This window comes from Sprattus sprattus (genome assembly GCF_963457725.1).
Source record: "Sprattus sprattus genome assembly, chromosome: 1".
In the NCBI taxonomy this organism is placed as follows: Eukaryota; Metazoa; Chordata; class Actinopteri; order Clupeiformes; family Clupeidae; genus Sprattus; species Sprattus sprattus.
The window spans coordinates 58,141,817-58,159,880 of NC_137920.1; the positions used below are offsets into that span (position 1 = coordinate 58,141,817).

The 18,064-nt window shown below is 41.5% G+C and overlaps 1 pseudogene across 1 annotated transcript in view; it reads left to right on the forward strand.

Moving 5' to 3' along the window:
* LOC308370601 (vacuole membrane protein 1-like) overlaps positions 1-18,064 on the forward strand; it is a 38,381-nt pseudogene that overhangs the window by 3,043 nt on the left and 17,274 nt on the right. The window contains exons 2-3 of the transcript in view: positions 7,440-7,520; positions 11,797-11,859. The product of the transcript in view is annotated as a vacuole membrane protein 1-like (transcript). The remainder of the gene's footprint in view (positions 1-7,439; positions 7,521-11,796; positions 11,860-18,064) is intronic.

The following is an 18,064-nucleotide window of genomic DNA, read 5'->3' on the forward strand; positions in this document are numbered from 1 at the left end:
TCTCTCTCTCTCTCTCTCACTCACTGACCTTCAGTCATGTTTTCTCTCTCTCTCTCTCTCCTCTGCTCTCTCCCTCACTCACTCACTCCCTTACTTGAGGTCTCGGTTTTTACTTCATTTTCTCTAGGGCTCCGTCTCATGCAGTGTATGCCTTCTTTCTCTTTCTGTCCCCCTCTCTCTCTCTCTCTCTCTCTCTCTCACACTCTCTCTGTCTGTCCCTCTCTCGGGCGTTCAGTCTCCCTCTCTCGCTCTCTCATCCCCTGCTGGTGGGGAAGTGGTGTGTGTGTGTATGTGTTTTGTCTCATGCCTGCACGTATATGGACAGCATCTGGCGGCAGCTGCTTCACTCTACAGGAGATGTATGGCATTCGCAAGTGCTTCTCTTTACATCTCTGCCCTGGCAAGCCTTACGGGACCGGCGCTCGTCCCGATCGCAAACGCAACTCTGTGTCCATACCGAGGGAGACAGCTGCTCGCTTTTACCTGCTTTTTCATCGAGTAATACCATTGCTTTTTTGAGGATGGTACCATAGTTTGTGATATTGAAATATATATATATACACATATATATTTGTATTTTTTTGCCATCGATTGGATTTCTATTTTGTCTATTTGGAGTTGGACTTTTAAAGGATTTTAAAGGATTTATAATTATCACAGGATTCTTAATGGAGGTTAATTACACTAATTGAGATCCTCCAGGGTTATTTGGGAAATTGATTTGAAAAGGAAAAGCATTAGAAGTGTTTAAGAGTCTGTGTGTGTGTGTGTGTGTGTGTGTGTGTGTGTGTGTGTGTGTGTGTGTGTGTGTGTGTGTGTGTGTGTTTGGGTGTGTGGGTGTGTGGGCACAAGAGTTAGTGGGTGTATCTGTGTGTATCTATGTCATTTGGCATCAGATGTTGGTGCCCGACCCTTTGACCCGGAGTCATAGTCAAGGTTCTCTGTAGCTGCATGGCATCTCCCTGGCGATGGCGGTTTACCTGTCGCCGTGCACCGACACAACTTGCTGCGGACAAATCACTCATTCGCAGCTTCACCCACTGATTTTCCCAAAGACAGACTATTGTTTTACCTTGTTTTCATTCAAGACAGGCAACTCTTAGTTGTTTTTGTTATAGCGTAAGGCATGAAAATGAGAGAGGGGGTGGTGGGATTTTTCAAAAAGGTCGGAGCTCTGAAAAAGGTGAAAGCGTGCTGTGATATCATGCTGTGAGTCTTTTATCAAACCTGTAAAATATGTCCTCCCGCTCTTTGAAGTGTTTTTTTTTGTTGTTGTATGTGCCGGCAAAGAAGGGGTTAACTGGTCTGTGAATTCTCGATTGCCAACTCCCAGGCAAAAGCCGAGCCCAGCTCTGAGCCATCTGTGCTGGGCTGGGCTGGGCGTATGGGTCGGGCGTGTGTCTGCCTCTCCGGCTCGGAGCTCCCGGAGCTGTGGTTAGCCCTGCCCAGTCACGTGACTTCTCTGAAAATCCCCCCTCCCTCTCATGGCCCCCGTGTTTCCAGTAAACTGTTTGAAAGGAGGGGGGGGGGGGGGGGGGGGGGGGGGGGGGGGGTGACTCAGAATAGAACCAGCTTCCCTTCAACCACAGCTTGTTAAAGAATTTGTCAACGTGGACTCCAGGGCGTGCATTTTTTTTCTCTCTCCCTCTCTCTCTCTCGCTCTCTCTCTCTCTCTCTTTCTCTCTCTCCCTCTCTCTATATCACTCACTGTCTTTTTTTTTGCTTTCTCTGTCTCTCTCATTCGCTTGCTTTCTCACTCTCTCCCTCCCGCTCTCTTTCTCTCTCTGTCTTCCTCCCCCCTTCTCTCTCTCTTTTTATTTTTGCTCCTTCAGTCGCTCTTGTTTTTTTATGTTGCGATAGATGGATTTGAATTTTTTTTCCCAAACGGCCTCAGCAGTAATTGCATCAGGCACTTTTAATTACTCAACTTCCTGTCCTGTTTTATGATTGTGTGTGTGTGTGTGTGTGTGTGTGTGTGTGTGTGTGTGTGTGTGTGTGTGTGTGTGTGTGTATGTGTGTGTGTGCATGTGCGCTTGTGTGTGTAGGTGCATGTCCATGTTTTGTGTGTATCTGTGAGTGAGTGTGCGTGAGAGAGAGGTAAAATAAATGTGATGGATTCTGATACTAAGCAGTCACATAGAGATGAGATAATGGCTAATTAACTCCATCCTGATTCAAACAGTAAAATGCTTTCATTCAGAAAACAGAGAAATTACAGTTTGACTTTTAGTCATTCTAAGGTCTCAAGTCCCCCCCCCCCCCATCTTTTACACTCTCCCAGCATCAAGCAAAATTCATTTCAGATCTATTTCCTGAGATGTGTCATGTACCAGAGTGTCACAGTATGTTTCTCTTCCATGAATGACATGTTCAAGATCACAGATAATGTACGTACTTGTACATGTCACCCAAACATGGTGTTTGGTTTTACATTGAAGTGGTACTGAAATTCCTGTTCCTTTGACTCCGGTATGAGAAAATACTTGATTCAAACATAAGAATACAGTTATCTTAGTTTCTGCATAAACAAAGAATGGAATTCTGTTTATATAAACTGTAATTTACATTTCATGCACAGTTCTGAAAAGGCACCAGTATATCATTAAATATGTGCTGGGATCTCCCCTCCCGCCCCTTTCCCCCACATTTTACGTCAGTCCTCGTCATTGCTTTTGGCAAGAGGATATGGTTGGTATTCAAACTGTCTCCCTGAACTTTTATTAAATACCGGATGCTCTGTGTTATTAAAATTACCCGTCTAAGGTACAGTGCAGGTGGGGAAAGAAATGTGCAAGACATTTTGCACAAAAACCCCTCCGCAAAAAAAATCATTATGCGTAAACGTGAACGGAAACGTACACAAACACTCACCCAAAATGTACAAATTCACCTTTAAATAACGACGACACAAAGCGTGTTGAAGAAAGAGTTATTTCACACAAAAGAAAGAAAGAAAAGGAAAGAAAGAAAAAAAGACATGCGTAGGAAACCGCTGAGTAGAGGAGCTCCGAGTGAGGGAGGCTAGAAGCGTCCTCCCATGGTTTTAATGATGGGAGGCCTTGTCAAGATCTCCTAAATTTAATTGCTCTTAAACCGTGCCTCGGGGGTGTGGGGGGCTTCGGTTGAGGAGATTGGGGTTGCTGTGTGTGTGTGTGTGTGTGTGTGTGTGTGTGTGTGTGTGTGTGGGTGGGGGGGTGGGGGGGTTCGGTTGAGGAGATTGGGGTTGTTGTGTGTGTGTATGGGTGTGTGTGTGTGTGTGTGTGTGTGTGTGTGTATGGGTGGGGGGTTGGGGGGGTTCGGTTGAGGAGATTGGGGTTGTTGTGTGTGTGTATGGGTGGGGGGGGGTGGGGAGGGGGTATTGAGGCGTGGTGCTGTTCTGGTGTGGCAGCGGTGTTTGTGAATGGCAGCCGTTGCCAAGATGGTAATTTTCCATGAGCCGGCGATAGGAGGGTGTGGCTTGTGGATCTACCAAAACTCCCTCCGGATGATCGGCAATGTTGTGGCTAAGAAAGTCACTGCACAAAAAAAAGCCATACAAAAGCAAAAGGAAAAAGGAAGAGGAAAGAAAAGGGGGAAAAAAACCACACAGCCCTTTGAATTTGATGTGCTAGTATTGTTTGACATGGAGATGTACAGTAGAGAGTGGGCTATCGTCTTTACACAGGAAGTGCCTTTGTGGGCACTTTGTTTCATGCTGTGGAAGATCATGTTTAATCTTCATCATGTCGGTGATGGCCTTTCGGGGACAGGACCGGCAAAGCGCTTTTCAGTGACTCACTGGCTCTGTCTCTAGTGACACCACGGTGTAGAGAGTAAGATCCCACAACAAAGTCAAAATATGGACAAAGAAAACGCAGGAGTCACAGAAAAAAAAAGTATCTGAAGAAATACAGCCATACACGAAACTTGGCTGTACACCGTCACACAGCACACAGGCCCACGCACACCAGGACCCACACGCCCACAATTCAATTCAGTCAGTGTCAGCACCTCGTTGTCCTGAAGTCCCCAAGAAGAGTTCCCCGTTAACCTCCTATGTGGACAATGAAATGGTAAACGAGCCTGAAGTCACCATCAGATACTGGGTTTCGCACAAACAGAGCGCTCAGATAATGCTCTCTCGTTTGCTGATAGCAGCGGATCAGCTTTCCGTCACATATCAGGCGCTGACGATCGACCTGCCACTGCTGGCCTGCCCTTGCATGGGCGGGCTGGCAGAGATGGTGTGTCATGTATGGTACGGGTATGGTATGGGCTGTCAGGGACATCCTATACGTTTTTGCGGTTTCAGGGAATGCCTCAGTGATGGTCATGTTTTAAATGGTACACATTCCAGTGCACTGAGTGGAGCTGAGAGACTGTATCGTTTGTGTGACTCGTGTTGTCCTGGCTGAAATCAAAGAGCACTGTTGTATGAGTAAGGTCAAGCCATTGGGTGGCAGGGAGTTTCAAATTCAAACTGGGCCAATAAGATGTCAGACCGTTATATTCCCCCTCCTCCCTCATCCACCCTCCCCCCCCCCCCCCTCAGTATAACTCATTTGATTACCATTTTAGGTATGAAAACAGTCATAAACCCACCCACCATTACAGCAACCATCATCACAAAAGACCATTCAAGCACCTATTGTTTATGTTTGAACAACACAAAAAAAAATCAGTCCGTATAAGAAATATCAATCTGTCTGGCTTTTTCAACATCTTAGATGTGCTGATATTTGTGTCATCTCTAAGTCGATGTGATTGAGAGTGTGTCTAATACTGGATGGAAACTCTCCTTTGAACTATGCAGAAAGCTGTTGCACAGTCAGATCCAAAATGGGCCATACTGTGTACGGGGTTGAATACCACTTCACTTATTGAAGAAGGTGTTTTATAATGTATTTAAATCCAGGGATTGATTAATATAGTAGCCCACAACCTTATGTTCTTTTTGCAAATGTAAACGTGTGTACTTCAAATGTAATAGTATGTACTTCATGTTTATGAAAATGGAAAGCCATATTTTTTCAGTATATGTTTTTTTTACCACAACACCCACCAGAAAAAAAAAGAAAGTTGTACTTTTTTTCCAATGATATCAAATAATGAGATGATGGTGAGTCTTATTTATAGTCTGGTTTAAGCAATTCTTATTAAAATGCATTAATAACAACATTGGCAGTTTTGGTTTTTATCTGTCAGTGTGTTTATGTGTGATCTGCATCAGCCTAGATGTTGAAAACTAAAGATCACAAATTTACTAGGTTCTTTTTCTTTAAAAAGCCCTCCAGAAAGAATCATTGGAATTAAATTTCAGTATCAGTTTACAGTTTGTCTTCTTGTGAGAACATTTGCACACGTAACAGAGTCATAATTTTACTGTTTCAGCACAGAAATCCAACACACATGCAACACTGACAACACTGAAAATAAGGAGCCCATATTATTGAACAACAATGAATGCCTTTTAAATTCATTAATTTAAGTAAACATCTTACTTCATTCAAAAGCTTTCCTTTTTTCATCCAATCCAAATGGGCAAGCATAAATTCAGATGCATTAAGATTTAAACCAATACCTCCTCAAACCCAGTTCCCATAAATATTTAAAACTTGCATTGAACAGAATAAACAGTCCCTTTTCCCACCTCTTCCCAGAAGAGGTATCTTCAGGAAAATTCCTTGTCATCCTTTTTTAAAAAAAGGCTTTTTGTTCAGGCAGGAGAAGGGAACATGTTGAGAATCAAGAGAGTTCTCTGTGACTCACTGGAATGGCCCAGACGCCTGGTCGTGTTGTGTCTGTTTTCTCTTCTCTGCCTGCCCAATAGTAATGGAATTTAAAAAGAGACAGTGAAAGGGCTGTTTTCAGTTGATGGTAAGGGTTAAAAGATTTTGGGGCACTTTGGGGGGGAATTTACCTATACTCACGTAAAGGGCGAAGCAGAGAAAGTAAGAGTAAAAAGGAGAAACTGCCTGCATGCTTGATTGATTCACTGACAACAAAAAAAATAAGTTTTCAGAGGTTGAAGGTTTTAGAGGGATTTGGAGAGGGTCTGTGTTGTGAAACAGTCAAATATGTCAGTCTTAATAAGGACCTGTCTTCCCTCTAATCAACATGCTAAACTGTATACACTGTGAGACATGTTTAAATAGTTGAAAGGGTTAATTTGAAGCGGTTAATTACATGACCTGCGACCAGGTGGGTGTATCTGGTTATTTGGTTTGGTCTCATTTGATCATGCGTCTGTTTTTCTCGGCTCAGACACAAATACGAATAATACTGCAAAATACCAGTATGACTCAATAACCTCTTACTGTTAAAGATTTAACACTTGGTTGCATTATCTGTGTGCATGTGCATTTTTTCTAAACTGAAATTAGGGTCACCTGGATTGAAATCTGTTTTTGATCAGGGAAAACTTCCTAAGTAGCATTAATTAAGAAGTACATTTAATGTGTTTCCCCTGATGCATATGTGTATGCAAATTAATATGAAAATGTGGTAGAAAAATGTGTAACATTCAAGTTATCAATCTGCTTAATCTAGTGACTTTAATTATAGCTGTTTTATAAACATAAAAACTATGCTTGATTGACGATTACAGCCTGAACTGACTCACTGTAGTTCAACTCGTCTCATGGTTGATAGCGTCCTACTGGTTCTTCATGGTGCATTGTGCTGCTGGCTTTGCTTCAAGTGTAACCAAAATGTGTGCAATTTGTGTCTGAAATAAATGCTTGATTTACACACCAATAAAATATTTACACTATTCATTTTATGCAATGGACTTTTTTGTTGAAATAAACTGTTAAGATGTTGACACAGTAATCTTGCTTAAATGGTTATTTTGAATTTGAACTCTTTGTCAAGGTCATCATTTTACATTTATTCGTTAGGAAACATATTGCAAACTTGTTTTATGGTGGTCTTACAGTGTCTGCATGACATAACGATCAAATATATTTATATGTTTAAATACTATTAAAAGACAAGTGAGTTTTCAAGCATTTGGATGGTGAGAGGAAATGTTCTCAGTGCAAAAAATACCTTAAAACCAGTTTTTCAAATGCATTGATTTTGTGTTATGTCAAATGATGCAATCTCCTTATGAAAACTATAATTTGTTATTACTTTTTATTTGATTAAAAAACTTAGATTGAGCTTTTTATCTAATATGCACGTAATCTTGCATACTGCTACAATTCAAAACCAGAGTAGGGATCTTTCCACTTGGGTGGGCAAATGCATATCTAAAATACAATTATTCTTTAATTTAACCTCCAAAATGTTTTTCATTTCATATATACCTTTGGTATACATGAAATGAAAAAGGTTGGTTGTAAAATTGTGAGTGTTAATGCAGGTTAAGTAATTATATTTTGTACACTGCCATTGTTAAGAGGATGAAATAGTAACAGGTCATTAACAACAATTTTGGCCGTTGTTCTCCCTTTCAGAACTTTGCCACCAGAACAAAGTTGGCTGTCCAGAAAGCGCGGCAAAGAGTTGGAGTCATTGGAATTCTTGCCTGCGCTTCAGTAAGTTTCTGCAATAATATAATCTGTTTTTTTACCACCTGCAGCTGTCTCTGATAAATATAATAAAAGATTCCACCAGATAATGCTACCGTATTACACTAGCTTCAAAGGCTTTTCTTCACAATTAACTTTAAATGACTTCTGACATCTTTCAATTATTTATAGTTTTACTGACATGAGTTGTGATATACGCATTTAAATAAAAACATTCCTTTACTGTGGAAAAAAAAAATAATAATTGATACACCCCTGGTAAACTGAATAGCCATGAGAAATCATCATTCTATATAAAGTTTATATTAATAAATATGTACTAATATTAATGTCAATTTATCTGGCATAAATGTCTTATTTGCCTGAAGATTCCAAATCCACTGTTTGACCATGCAGGGATAACGTGTCGACATTTTATTGTGCCTTTTTGGACTCTTTGGGGGGCTTCTTTCATTGGAAAAGCCATTGTGAAAATGCTTACAAAACGAGAGGGTGAGGTGTTGTTTTTATGATTACTCATAAAAACTACACCTCCCGAACAAATTTATCTGATTTAAAGTTAATTCTTCATATTTATTCCTTACTTTAATGTTGTTCTGAAGAAGTTATAATGTATTATGTATCAGTGCATTTCTTATAGGTTATATTTTGAATACATTTAGGTGAACTTTTCCTCTAAATATGTATTTTCTAAATGTATATTAGAAAAACTCTATAGTCTGCTTTAATTTGTCTGTCCAGGTCTTTGAGGATTATGCTGGTGATGTTCCATTACCCAACCCTTATAAGGAAGCCATTTTGTGTACTTCCCTACTATCGTCCTCCATTTTGTTGCATAAGCTGCTGAACAGCTCAAAGAATACTCCCCTGGGCATTCCAGAATGTGGCCAACGAGGTTGAAACTTGAGACAGTGGATTGAAAATATTGCTTGAGAGATTAACAGTTTCACGATGGGGTGCCCCTGTGTAGAGAAAGGGGTAAAACATTTTAAACATGAAGATTCAGTGCCTCTCGCCCCCATTGCAAAAGAGATGTCAAGCTGTTTTGTCTACATATAGGTAAATAATAATTAATGCCAGTACATTTTCATGACCTCAACTTCCGCTTTGTTTACGGAACAGTACTTATGAAGTTGTGTAGTTCCTTTATTGATCTTCTGGATGGGGAAAAGATTGATTTGCTCCCTGACCTGAGGTGACAAGCGGTTCTTACTGATATACTTGTGTAGTGTCACATCCCTGGTATTTCAGATAGTTTCAGTGTTTCACTGGAATGCAGTGCAAACTATCAAAAGAGAAGATTCATATCAAAAGATGCATGGACACACTAGGTGAAGGCGGTTTTACTCTTCTGACTGGCGAGCACAAAGGCACAAGTGCAGACACGCACGCATGCACAAACACACACACACACACACACACACACACACACACACACACACACACACACACACACGCACACACACACACACGTGCACACACACACACACACACACACACACACACTCTGTGTCATAGAATGACAAATGATCTCCAACGGGCATCTGCCAGCTATGCCCCCTGTAGAACCTTTGTATATGTTTGGGTGTTGAAATCTTTTTTAAGGCCCGAATAAGCCCAATAAAGCATACTCGCCATGCCAGGAGGCTGTCATAGTGGTGTGCCACCAAGCTTTGTGCACCGATATTTGTGTGTGTGGGGGGGGGGGGGGGGAGGGGGGGGTTGACAAAACAGAAGAGAGAATGTTCTAGAACGAGCAGGTGAACACTGGGCCTCACAAGCTTTGGCTGCACAATCACAAAGAGAGCCTGGCATTTGATCACTTTTGCACGATGTGTGGGCGTGAATCGCCAGCCTGTCTCAATACCTCAGTGGCCATGATTCACCTGCAGATCAGGTGAGCAGAGACACACGATACCTGCCAGCTCAGAGCGACACACTGCTCCATTGCTCCCTTGGCATTCTGAAGGTGACATTCTGTTTACCAGCAATACAGCTCTTACAACTATTGTCTTTCTCAGTGTCTCCTATCCGATAGCAACAAATGACAAGCCAATGTTTTAGCTGGTCCCAATCTGTCCAAATCAGTTCCTAGTGTACTTGTGGAGACACAGGTAATGGGGCACAGCTAGCTGGCAGCCTTAACATGCTCCAAACTGTCAGTGAAGCACCACATTAGTGTGGTAGTTTTCACTCACCTTTTAAATCTCTTAGATCTACCTCACCGGAAGACTGTTGTACCGCAAGATGCACAAAAAGAAGGAGAGATAGAACCAAAATGACATCCTTGCAGAGGAGGAAAAAGTTAAGAGAAGAGAGTGTGTGAGAGAGGCCAGGCAGGCTTCTTTATTGACTATATTCTTTATTGGCTAAATACAGTATGTTTACAGTATGTATATAGTCCATAAAGAAGTCTGCCTGGCCTCTCACTCTGTTTCATCTCCCTCTTACTAATATCTGAAATTAGCTTCATTACTATAGAACTTGTGAACATAGATATGCAGCCTTGCATTGGCAGCAGCCTGGCATCACGTTGTGGGCATGTTGAAATATTCACTTACTTACTAATAGTTACTAGAAAAAAACTTGAAAATCCTAAACTATCACCTCATCACCTTCTGTGAAAATAACCTTTATCAGAAATTGATTATATTATATCTAATAGAAACAGGTACATTTGTCCTTGTGATGACTGTAAAACTAAGGTAGCCTTAGTGTAGTTGGCAAATATGTATTGTATGTGTTCAAAGGGGCACATGGCTAAAACTGCTTCATGCTTGCTATAGGAGTGCAGTCAGTTCTGACTAGTATTTATATTACGTATTCCCTAACATGTATGAAAACTGCTGGGAACAGTGGATCTTTTTTTCTTCTTTATTGCTGTTGATATTTTCTGCCTTTTCAAAGCAGTTGTAATCCAGATTGCCTGCGATGCATGAATCATGGAACTCTATTCTGTGAATGAACAAGCCTAAACCTGTACACGTGCTTGGTTTAGGCCTGTTCATATGGCATCTGTTGGTCAGTGTTAGTCTGCCCTTTGTTGTCTTGTGTGGCAGCCAGATAAAAAAGCCTGAAATCTGTACCTTTATTTCCTCTTCTGCGGAGGAAATGTCTCACAAAAGCACAATGGTGTTTTTCACAAAACCCACCTCTGTCACATCCTAATGTGTTTACCAAAAAAAATAAAAAAATCACAGACGCAATGATTTCACTTCCACAATCTTTCAGTGTAGACCAAAACAGGAATATCCAGTCAGTGGTGAACTTCTCTGCTGCTGTGATTGTACTGTATGCACTGGATGCTGTTGTGTGGTTTCTACCAAACTGAGGGAGGCCATCAGTAGGGATGTTGAAGAGGCTTTTGTTCCTTTAGAAGGTTGAATATCTCTCTTTCTCAGAACATGTTTACCCTACAAAGGGTACCCTCCCCCCGTTCTAGCTTACTGTTCTGGAGATTTAGGAGCGGTTCAAAGCCTCGCTGGATGATGATGAGAACTTTACAAGTGATTTCCAGAGATTTCCTTGACCGCCATCCACTCCTCACCCTCCATGCCTTTTGCCATACCTCCCTATTCTACACCCCCCCTCCTCCCCCTCCTCCCCCTCATCCTCCACCTACCACACAAACCACAAGTCCAGGACGATGACTAAGCAGGATCCAGACAGGACAGGATCTCAGAAACGGGTTTACTTTAAAATGGCTATTCAGTCCCACCAACAGCAAAGAAAGTGGAGGGAGAGTGGGAGAGAGAGAGAGAGAGAGAGAGAGAGAGAGAGAGAGAGAGAGAGAGAAAGAAAAAAGACCCCGAGTGTGGAACTGTAAAGCCCTTTTATCTTCCCCTCCTGACACCCCACCACCCTCCATCACTCTTCCCCCCTTTTTCATCCCTCTCTTTGATTGTTTCATGAGCATCAGTCATCCCCACTCGCTCCTCTCTCATTTCCTAATTAGGGTGTGTGGTGGCTTGTGTGTCACAGCCACCATGGCTTCTGATGTAACCCCTTATGACAAAGGCCTCTTTTCTGCTGACCACTCGGACAACATGTGGAGGCTGCGTGGGGTGGGTCGGGCTGGGCAAGACAGGGGGGTTTCAATGGGTTTTGGAGGAAGGGGGGTGTTAAAAATAAACGAGTCATAAACATAATCTTCACGACTTGTCATACTACTCTTAACTACATGGTCAAATGATTTCATGACTGAGCCTGTCTACCCCCCCTCACTTCTCTCTCTCTCCCTCTCTCTCTTTCTCTCTCTCTCTCTCTCTTTTTTTCTCAATAGAAACTTTTTGTGATCCTAACCTTCAGCAAGCACATTGTGGAGCAGATGGTGGCCCCTCATTGGGTGAGTAACCCAAGCCGCTGAGTAATATTAGGGGGGGGCTCAATGAAGAAATGGAAAATAGATCGGGTGTGTGTCCATATGTGCGTGTGTGTATGTGGTGTGTGATGACTGTTGCTATGCATATGTTTATGTACATGTGTTCCGTGAGCCGTGGGTGAGATGTAGCCGTTTAAAAAGGGGTTTGGTTCCCTCTAGAATAAAAACATTCCCCCTTTTTAAACCATGAAAGGGTTAACTGTAAATATGACAGCTGAGAGGCAAAGGGGCATTCTGTGTGCGGCAGCCGACATCTTTGTGCCAGTCTTGGGTTGTCACACCACTGGATAGGAAAATCTTTTCCATCTAACCATAACCCTCATTTACATACGGGGCCTCTGGGGCTTGATGATGATGATAGTGCCTGGAGGTGTGTGTTTCTCTGGGGCTTGATGATGATGATAGTGCCTGGAGGTGTGTGTTTCTCTGGGGCTTGATGATGATCATAGTGCCTGGAGGTGTTTCAAGCGCATCAGCTTTGAATCACATGCTGACTTAACGGCCCCTAATGGGCCCAAGCTATCTTTTTTTTAATCACAGATTATTCCAAAGAGGTTGCTGATGACTTGTCCTGAAGTCACGGTGATCTTTCACAATGCCAGAATGTTCTTTTCTTCCAGTCACTTCTTAGTTCTTAGTTGATTCCGGTCAAAGGTCGAGCTTGTGATTGGGTTTGGGTTTGTCAGTGTCTCTGTTTTTTAACTGGGTTAAGTGAGGCCACAATGAAATTACACTTTCCGATCCTTGTGAGGGGGTCTTTAATTGGGCCGGTGGTTGGGTTAAGGGTTGGTTTGCAGAGGAGTCTGATGACCTCAGAAGATGATAATGAGTCTTGACCTCACTGAGCGTGTACTGTACCTCTTAACCGGGCTGTGCTGTGGGCCTGTGGTCTGTGGCTCTCCTCCGTTTGAAGTAGACGAAGATGTCACCACCGCCTTCAACCTATACACCTCCCTCACATACGCATGAATGATTGGTCATGGGAGGTGGGAGTCTGTGGTTTGAGTGTGTATTTGTGTGTGTGTGTGTGTGTATGTGTGTGTGTGTTTGTGTGTGTGTGTGTGTGTGTGTGTGTGTGTGTGTGTGTGTGTGTGTGTGTGTGTATGTGTGTGTATGTGTGTGTATGTGACCTTGAAAAGGTCAAACTGAAATGCGAAGGGCTTTTGAAAAAGCTACGATGTTCCGGTGAAAGAGCTGATAGTAAATGGCCACCATGTTCACGGAAGAGGGAACCGCAGGGGACTTTTGGGGCTTGTGCGAAGAAGCATGAGTGATCAGCTAGGGAACACAGCACTATTTAACGGCCTTACTCACTGGCTTGTGTTGATACTCCCATGGTTGTGTTGTTTGATTGCTAAGAAATGCAAAGAAACTTGTGTTACTCACAATGAGTCCCAAGTGATCTCAAATACTCAGGTCATCCGTCCAGCTCACGTCGAAGTGAAAGTGTTGGCCCAGTCCGCATGCAGTCCCTGACACCTTGCCGAAGGGTCTAGGGACTCATTTTGTGTGAGTGACAGCACCTGTGTCATCAGGAGAACAAGCCCCCCCAAGAAGCTGCACCCCCCCCCCCCCTCCCCCACTCACAAACTCCTCTGCTGAAATGGTGCGCAGAGATTGCATCAGCCACTCTCCTCCTCTCATCCTAACTGGGCTGTTCGCTCCGTTTTCCGTCTCCAGAAACGCTGATGCAGATGGTTTTTCTTTTTTTCTGGATGTCTGTTTCTAATATCTAAATATTTATTTGACCACTACAAAAATGTATTGTACTAAAATCACAATCAACATGTGGTTTAGACTACTTTATGTATGTTTCACACAGATAATCATGAGATTAATCACTTAAAATATTAACTGTCTGTTGCCCTTTTATGATGTTGGATCAATTGAGAGTATATTGTTATGTAGAATGAGGTTAACAAATTTGGGGTATGATCTGATCTGGGGTATACAGCACAATGGAGTTTAGATTTCATACATTATAGGTATCTGTGTGAGTTTGTGTGTGTGGAAAACGCCAACACATTGTTTCATATATGGTTTTTGTGAATGTGGTGCGTAGGGTGTTAAAGGTTGTAGTGTGCAAGGGGCTCTACCATAGCCGACCCTGAATACAGGAAGTGGTGTGTGGTGCGCATATGCATAGGTGTGTGTTTGCGTAGACATAGCGCATGTTGTACACATCGCTCGCAAATGCGGCCATGATGGGGACGCAAGCGCAGGTTTCGGGGGAAGCCATTCTGCCTGGAAGCTGACAGACGTGGTGAGCCGCACGCAACTTCACGCACGGCCGCAGCTGCCAGCCTAGTGCGGGTTTCTGAATGTGTCACCAACTCTCTGTTTTACTCTGCGTGTTTTCCCCTCTCCCTGGGGCCACGTAACGGTTTTCTTCCATGAGGCAAATTCCCCTTCGGTCGCGCCTCAGTTCAAATTTGCCGCCTGTTCACCACGTCATTTTCTCCGCAGGTGTAAATGGCAGGCACTTACTGTAGACGCAGGAGTTACTGTTGTTTGATTAAAGATGAAACGGCAGGCACTAACATATCGTAGACAGCCAGAGTTACTGTTGTTTGACAAAAGATGAAATTAAGATGGTGCCTTAATTAATGTGTCATTATTTGTTGGGGGTTATTTGTTTTGTTTTTGGCGATATAGCTGCCATACCTCAAATATTCAATCCCCTCACTCTATATCCCATTAAGATTTACAACATTTAGACCTTCCCTCCGATGTGGTGAGACATTTACATACACCTTTAGAAACACTCAGTATTTTTTTTAAATATGATTAAGATGATGCCTTAATTAATGTGTCATTATTTGTTGGGGGTTATTTGTTTTGTTTTTGGCGATATAGCTGACATACCTCAAATATTCAATCCCCTCACTCTATATCCCATTAAGATTTACAACATTTAGACCTGCCCTCCGATGTGGTGAGACATTTACATACACCTTTAGAAACACTCAGTATTTTTTTTAAATATGATTAAGTTATCAGGTTGCCTGTCTGGTTGTTTTCACCATGCATGAAGGGATTTGTGATTTAATGGTGATGTCTGGAAAAGGATACTTTATGCTTAGGTTCAAATTCATTCACCAAAGTGTGCCATCGATATTTTACACTCGTCAGAACACAGTGAATCAATGACATTGTCTTCATTCGAATTCTTCATTGTTTTATGGGTAATACTGTAATGAAGATACCCTTCACATCAATGAAGGTATGACCAGGCGGGTCTTCATTATGTAAAGGAAAGTGCAACTCAAGTGCCTGCCACACCTGTAAATCTTGCAATTCCTGTATTTTTATTGATGGCTCACTTGCTGAGCAATGCCCCTGTGAAAAGGAAAGCAATAGATATGCACTTTATTACAGGAAGTAGCCAAACCAATTGACTTTAAAATAATGACCCAACTCACATGACAGGAGACCACTTGTTCTCTTTTCTTCCATGTAGACAGAAAAAAAAAACTGGAAAGTTCAGTGACCGAGCATTCACTTTTATCCCAGTCACAACCAGTCTTTCAGAATCAGTAAAAATAAAAGGTAGCCTCTGATAGTTTTTTAAGTGATGTATATATCATCATTGTATGGATGTTGGTAAATATGTAAAGTATAATATGTAATATGTAAAGAAATATAATGTCTTAATATATATAAATTAATATAAACTATATGAAATGCATGAAGAAATGAGTAGCTGTGTGATATGGAGGTGAGTGTGTACAGTCAAACAGAGAGATCTGACAGAGATGGATGAAGAGCAAAGTTACAAGGTGAGCTTTGAAGAGACAGAGTCATTTTGGAGGAAACAAACAGAAAACGAGACTTACTGAAGAAGAACTGTTTTCACTTGAAAAGAGAGAGAACAAATAGTAAATCCCCATTCTACAAGTAAGAACAAGATTGTGCACTCACCGCCTAGAAACACACAGAAGCCTCGGCCTCTTTAGCATTGTGTGAACATGTAATTCCACCTTATATTTCTAACATATGCTTAAATACAGCATATTTGAGAAGATACACTTGATTGAATCAAATATTCTGAATGCTATGTAATCAGTTGTTTTGGGATTCACAGCCAAGCCAGGTTTTTTTTAGGGTTCAATTTGGTAAAATACCCCTTTTGTTATTACAGTGCATGAAATGCCCTGTATTGTTATTCCTAGGCTTCTTCTTCTTCTTATTCTTGTTACCTTTTTCTGCGATTAATTCAGCCCGAACCGCTTAATGTAGAAACTTCATTCAAACTTTGTCGCGTAGGTCTTGTAAACGACACTTATGCTATGTATTTTTCACTTTTCTAAACTTTATACTTTTTAAGATATTAAAGAAAAACGAATATAAATTTCTCCCATTGACTTACATTGGGCCATTATGACATCATAATAGGGTCTTTAAACTGGCTTGCACCTGTGCTTTACTCTGCCGTGCTAAGGCAAAAGACCATAACTTCAAGTTTGGTCAAAAATGAGTTTTTGACGTATTTGTAAAATATCAGCAGTAATTAAACAAATGTACTGATATTAAATGTACTACTAACATGCCATTATCAAATTAAAGCCAGTGACATCAGTATTTTGGTTGATTTCACGATGTATAGGCTACCGACAGTTAGCATACCAAGCTAGGTAGCATTACCATTAGAATTGCATGGCAGATATGCTAAGCTATCGGGCTATTCCCCCACCCAGTGCCTGTGGCTAGTCCGAAAAAGGTGCATCTAAATCGGGTAACTTCGCTTGGCGAGCGGGGGCATGTGGAGGGGGAAAATGGGCCTCATTCTCTATCGTTCTCTCTCTCTCTCTCTCTCTCTCTCTCTCACACACACACACACACACACACACACACACACACACACACACACACACACACACACACACACACACACACACACACACACACACACACACCCAATGGACTGACATAGATGTTTTATGTGTTTCATGTGACAATTCAAGTTCATTGTTTTATGTGCTTAATGTGATAATTCAATGGTGTGTGTGTGTGTGTGTGTGTGTGTGATAATCATTGTATTGGTAATTGTGATAAATGAAATAGTATTACTACTGATTAATTAATAGGGTCATTATTCCATTGTTATCATACCACTGAGCTTTAACATAGAAGTTACTGCCTTCTGCCTTAGTATGCTTCACTGACACCTGTGCCAAATCCAAAGAACCTCTTCTCTCTCTGTCCCTCTCAATTTAACTGTAACTAGGAACATTAAGACACCATCCATTCTCTATTTTTTTTTCTCTCCATCTCTCCATCTTTCTCTCTGTCAACTTTCTCTCACACTCAATCTCTCTTCTTCACTCCATTTTCATCTCCTTTTTTCAATATTTTCACTCTCTCTTTATCTCTTCATCCAGAGCCACTCTTGTTCACTCTTCTTTCCTTCTTCCACTCTTCTTTCCTTTCTTATTTTCTTCTTCCATTTTTCTTTCCTTCTTCCACTCTTCTTGCCTTTCTTTTTTCCTTCATCCACTCTTCTTTCCTTCTTCCACTTTCTTTCCTTTCTTCACTCTTCTTTCCTTCTTACACTCTTCTTTCCTTTCTTCTTTCCTTCTTTCACTCTTCTTTCTTTCCTTATTTCCTTCTTCCACTCTTCTTTCCTTCCTTCACTCTTCTTTCCTTTCTTCTTTCATTATTTCACTCTTCTTTCTTTTCTTCTTTCCTTCTTCCACTCTTCTTTCCTTTCTTCACTCTTCTTTCTTTTCTTCTTTCCTTCTTTCACTCTTCTTTCCTTTCTTCTTTCCCTCTTCCACTCTTCTCTCCTTTCTTCACTCTTCTTTCCTTTTGTCTTTCCTTCTTCCACTCTTCTTGCCTTTCTTTTTTCCTTCATCCACTCTTCTTTCCTTCTTCCACTTTTCTTTCCTTTCTTCACTCTTCTTTCCTTCTTACACTCTTCTTTCCTTTCTTCTTTCCTTCTTTCACTCTTCTTTCTTTTCTTCTTCCTTTCTTAACCTTTGCATTTCATGCACTGGTATTTCCTTCAGGAAATGCATTTTCTAGTTACAGTGCATGAAATGCCCTGTATTGTTATTCCTAGGCTTCTTCTTCTTCTTCTTCTTCTTCTTCTTCTTCTTCTTCTTATTCTTGTTACCTTTTTCTGCGATTAATTCAGCCCGAACCACTTAACGTAGAAACTTCATTCAAA